Raw genomic sequence first — 6,000 nt, 5'->3', positions numbered from 1 at the left:
CCTAAAGCTGGCCCTGCCTGAGCCCCATCGCACTGGGGATGGGAGGGGAAATCACAGGGGCCTATAACCTGAGCCCCACCCTCAGGGCAGTGGGGCTGGCCTTTTGACTTCAACCTTGGACCTCAGCAAGTCTAAGATAGCCCTGGCAGAGCTGCCCAGATTTTCCCAGAATGCACTACAGGCAGGCAGCATGGTAGACTCATGGCTCTGTTGCGGGTAAAAGTCATCTGTGTTTGTGGTAAAGAGGTCAGATGACTGTCATAAGCTAGTAACAAAACCACTGTTATATACTCACAGTGTGGATGCTGACCTAGGAGATGGAGACCTTTGCTTTTTGCACTTTTTAGCAACAAAGGTCGAAACAGAGCAAGGAATAGATTGACTTCTTTTTAAACCTTTAGTTTCAAGGGCAGTGTGCAGCAGCCAGCCTGCAAGATAAGCAATGTCTGGATTCTAGAAAGTCAGAGACACAACAAATGAGGGTAAGTGCAGGATTGGGGAGGGGAAAACAAAGCCTGTAACTCATTTCAGATTGATGCTGTTACTACAAAGTTCTCCACTAGGTGGAGCTGTTGTGGTCTGCATTAGAAAAACCACCATTGTTTTTTCTGTTTTAACCCGCAGTGTCAGTTTTGCTCTAGTTTGTGCATGTTTTGAATATTTATGCTTGAAATCTTGAGCTTTTACTGAATGATGCTATTTTATAATTGGAAGTCTGCTTGGAATAAAACAAAGGAGACTCAAAGAAGCACCTCAGGAAGAATTAATATAATGGGCTGCAGTGCAGGGACTCAGTGTCAGCAAATGTGTCTCTGGCATAATTTGGTTCCTTCCTTCCCCTGTGAAACAAATGGCACCTTTTTAAAAAGTCTCTCTCTAGGGAACAGTCTCCTTCAGGACAGAGGAGATTTTGTGATTAAGGTGATCTGAAAACGACTGGACCTAAAGACTAATTTTAGACTTTGGAATACTTCACATGACATTGTTAACATAGACTCATAGACTCATAGACTCTAGGACTGGAAGGGACCTCGAGAGGTCATCGAGTCCAGTCCCCTGCCCTCATGGCAGGACCAAATACTGTCTAGACCATCTCTGATAGACATTTATCTAACCTACTCTTAAATATCTCCAGAGATGGAGATTCCACAACTTCCCTAGGCAATCTATTCCAGTGTTTAACTACCCTGACAGTTAGGAACTTTTTCCTAATGTCCAACCTAAATCTCCCTTGCTGCAGTTTAAGCCCATTGCTTCTTGTTCTATCATTGGAGGCTAAGGTGAACAAGTTTTCTCCCTCCTCCTGATGACACCCTTTTAGATACCTGAAAACTGCTATCATGTCCCCTCTCAGTCTTCTCTTTTCCAAACTAAACAAACCCAATTCCTTCAGCCTTCCTTCATAGGTCATGTTCTCAAGACCTTTAATCATTCTTGTTGCTCTTCTCTGGACCCTCTCCAATTTCTCCACATCTTTCTTGAAATGCGGTGCCCAGAACTGGACACAATACTCCAGTTGGGGCCTAACCAGCGCAGAGTAAAGCGGAAGAATGACTTCTCGTGTCTTGTTTACAACACACCTGTTAATGCATCCCAGAATCACGTTTGCTTTTTTCGCAACAGTATCACACTGTTGACTCATATTAAGCTTGTGGTCCACTATGACCCCTAGATCTCTTTCTGCCATACTCCTTCCTAGACAGTCTCCTCCCATTCTGTATGTGTGAAACTGATTGTTTGAAACATGACATTGTTAAGATTGTATCTTCTTCCCCTTTTGTTTTTCTCACAGTGGAATATCATCAGAGCTGTTTGCATGTCAAACATTCAAACCCAAACTGGTCATTTGCCTCACTACTGAGCACAGCACATCCTGGGACTGTAGTCTCTGTGACTTGTAGAAAGACAGGTGGGTTCAAGTTTTTTAAATATCTCCCATGTTTCCACTGTCTCCACCCCATACCTCCTTTGTGGGCGGCCTAGCAGCTTTTAAAATTGCTGTCAGCCAACACAAACCCAACAAGGCTCCATGCAGCATGGGCAGCGGGTATCGTAGGCAGTGGGAGGCTGTGCCTCCCCAAACAGACTAGCGTGGCCCCACCCATGCTCCACCCCCAGGCCAGGTCCCCTCTTGCGGTTTCTAGTGCTCTGCCCTAGCTGGCCCAGGCCTGCCTGTCTCCTGCAAGGACTCAGGGGGGCTGGTGCTGGGGCCATGCTGCCTGGAGCAGCAGGGCTGGGGGCACTGTCACCTGGCGCTCCGGGGCTGGCTGCCAGGCACTCCAGGGTTGGGGGAACTGTGGCTGCGCCGCCCGGAGCACCTGGGCTGGGGTCTCCCCCCACAGCCACCTGGTGCTGGGGCCAGGGTGGGCGTGCTCCGGACATCAGGGGAGGGGAGTTAAAAGGGAAGACAGAGGTCTTGAGTACAAGGGAAAGGGTGGGGCCTTGGACATAAGGGAAGGGGATAGGGACCAGCCTCCCCCAACAGCCGGGTCATCAGCCACCCATGTCGGTACTGCTGTGGTGACCAGTGTGAACACATGGAGACTGCTTGGGCTGTATAACAGCACTCAAAGCTAAACTAATCCAGAACTGGACTTTGTCCGTTGCACCACTGAGCAGATGATGTTGCAGCAGGAAGCTATTCTACAGCAGCTGCAGCAGCTCCTCTGGCAGCAGAAAATTCTGAAGTGGTCGCAGCAGGATGAGGAGAAAGAAGATAGTGCTGGACTGCTTAAACTAGAGGACCGGTTCCTGGATGAGCTACAAAATATTCAGTGCCATTTATGGGTCTGGGAAACCAGCGTGGATTGGTGGAAGAGAATTGATCTGTAAATGTGGGATGACCAAACAGTGGAAAGAGAACTTCAGGATGGGGGGAGTCACCATTTTTGAGATTTGTGCAAAACTGACCATGGGGCTGCAGCAGCAGTGTACCAATATGTGGTGCCTCATATCCATGGAGAAACAGGTCGCCATTGCCTGGTGGAAGCTAGCCAACCCAGAATGCTACAGATTTGTAGCCAAGCAATTCAGTGTGGGGAGATCAACGGTTGGGACCATTCTCATGCCGTTGATAAGGTGTTGCCCAACTGGATTGTAAAGCTGAGGAATGCTTAGTTTACTGACGGCTTTGCACACATGAGGTTCCTAGACTGTACTAGGGCAATTGTTGGAACCCATGTGCCTCTCCTTTGCCTCTGCTCCCAGCCAAGGTGCAGAATTTATAAGCAGAAAGGGGTATTTCTTACAAACAAATGCAGAGTGGTCTGGAAGAGTCCACGACGCTACGATCTTTTGGAACTCAGTTCATTTAAATTAATGGAGAAAAGACAGTTTGCCCCCAGGACTACTGCTGACATGCATCCGAGTCTGGAGGTGCATCCTGTTATTCTGGGAGACCTAGTTTATCCTCTGACGCCCTAGTTAATGAAGCTTCTTGAACAGAAGGAAGGAATATTTTAAGTATCACTTGAGTGGTTGCCAAATGGTAGTGGAGTGTGCATATGTCCTTTTGAAAGACAGGTGGTTCTATTTACAGAATAGGTTGGAAGCAGCAGCAAAAAGTGTTCCAACCAGTGGCACAGGAGCCAGCAAACAGAGCTGGAAATAGGGAAGTCTGAGTGGGAATTTGTAAGGAGAGTTTGGCAGACAGGGTGGGGGAAAGTGTGGGGTGTTGTGTTTTGTGTGTGTGTGCAGAGACACAGACTCCGTGGGTACTCAGGGGCTGGAGTACTCACCGGGAAAAATGGTGGGGAGCACCCACTGGCAGTCCCCCTATCAGCTCCCCACCACACACCTTTGGAAAGTTGGTGCCTGTGTGTGTGTTTTTCTTCTTGACAGGGAAGGTGATAATAGCTACAGAGGTAGTGATCCAAGGAATGGAAGAGACAATGAAGATGGCTGGATGTGGAAGCTGCAGCATGTACATTATCCTGGAGTGGTTACCTAAAAAGTGGCGAGAGGAGGCTGAAGAGAAAACTCAAGACTCACAGGTGCAAGCTGGACTGGAGAATTGTGAGGGGAAACTGCTGGATGAGGAAAGTAGCCAGCGAAACATGTGACTACTAGCACCAGGCAGAGCAAAAGACTGGCTATTGAAGGAGAAAGAGAGCTTAGGAACAAGTTTGCTGAGTTGGAAAATGAAGAAGGGGCCCAGCAGGCACTAACTGCAGGCGGGAGAGCAAGAATGAAGAGAAGAGTGGCTAGTCCTATAAGAAGAGGGGGAAGAGTCAATGGAGACAGCCAGATTTCAGGGCCCCAGGAGGCTAGAGAATGACTCAGAGAAGATTGCAAGTGCAAACAAAAGACAGAAGAACTTCCAGCCCAAAAGAACAGAAGGAGGAAAGCTGGGGAATCGCACCAACACAGGAAGAGGCAGGTCTACTTCATTGGTGACTCCGTCAAGAAGAACTGACAGGTCTGCCACCAGAGCTGATCCAGACAACAGAAAGTATACTGTCTGCAGGGGTTAAGATACGGGATGTGGATCTGAGGCTGCAGAGGATCCTAATGGGAGCTAGAAAGAATCCACTGATTGTCCTCCACATGGGAACAAATGATACAGCTAGATTCTCACTGGAATACACCATGGGAAAATATGCCAGGCTGAGGAAGATGCTTAAAGAAATGGAGGCTCAGGGATCTTCAGTGGGATTCTACCTGTCCCTACAGGAGGAGAGCAAAGGCAAGACAAGATTATGATGGTCAATAAATGGCTCAGGTAGGGGTGCTATAAGAGAGCTTTGGGATGTTTGACTACTGGGAGTTCATCAAAAATGGACAGGTCACATGACCTCTTCTGTATTGCCTCCTTTTGTCACTCATTGCAGTGTGTTTTCTCCTGAGCTGCTTGCCCTTTATTCAGCATTGCTTGGTGTCAGTTGTGACTCCTCATGGACATCAGCTTTGCCATGTCCACAGAAAGGTCTTTATTATGGCGGCTGACTACAGAGAGCTTCCTGAACTGACACTTCCCAGATGGTGATGAGATCCAGGGTTTCATCCTGGCTTCAAACGGCTGCATGAGGCATGCTGTGGGACTTCTGGAGCACTATCATGCTCATATCATAAGAATGATACACTGGGATCCAGGAGCAAATGGGCAAAATCTGGCTTTGTGCAAGCTTTTAAAGGGGGGTAGGAAGTTGTCAACCTGCAAAGCTCTGTGGGATAGCTGTTAGAAGCAGGGAAAAAGTGGTGCACAGCAGATGCAGCCACACAAACAATAGACCGAACTACTTTGATTTGAAGCAAACCTAGTTGACTTTGCAAGAGTACTCCAGAGTTTGCAATAAATGTGGAGCGAGTGAACAGTGATGGATTGTGGTGCGTACATGCAAGCATTTTCAAAGAGGATTAACTTGATTTGATCTGGTTTAAAACTCTTGTATGGACAAGCCCATAGTTTCTTCAGTCCTTGGCCTCTGCTTAGACTATCAACCAGGGAACTAATTAACTTCAGATTGGAGCTGGACACCTGCCTCTTAAGATTGAGAATTTGTTTAATATCAGCTGACAAGCAACTATCATCAGATGGGAATGGGATTCAATCTCTACCAGTCTGTGTTGGATTTGGCTGATGATTTAAAAGCATAAGGCTTCCATTCCCCAGTGCCCTTTGCCATCCAGCCTCCCTGTTTTGTTACTGCATGTTTCTGAACTCCCATAGAATCGCAGTATGATTATGTTCCAGTAGCATTCAGTGTGCTAGGTGTTTTCTGAAAACATAGAAGGATTATTCCATGTAATGAAGAGCTCACACTCTAAAGACGAGCAAGTAAATAGGCAGACAACAGAGGGGGGTGGGGAGTGGTGGCAACAAGTGTGTGTGTTGTGAGAGAGAGAAAGTAAAAAATATCTTAAATTACTCTTAAGTTTTCCTTTAATATAAATGAAGTAAATGTATTATAATACAATTATATATAATTACAGGAAATGGCACTGTTGGCCCAAGAGCAGATGGGTATAAACTGGCCATGAATAAATTTAGCCTGGAAATTA

The sequence above is a fragment of the Gopherus flavomarginatus genome, chromosome 1 (assembly GCF_025201925.1).
Source record: "Gopherus flavomarginatus isolate rGopFla2 chromosome 1, rGopFla2.mat.asm, whole genome shotgun sequence".
NCBI lineage: Eukaryota > Metazoa > Chordata > Testudines > Testudinidae > Gopherus > Gopherus flavomarginatus.
This window is presented reverse-complemented; position numbering follows the sequence as displayed.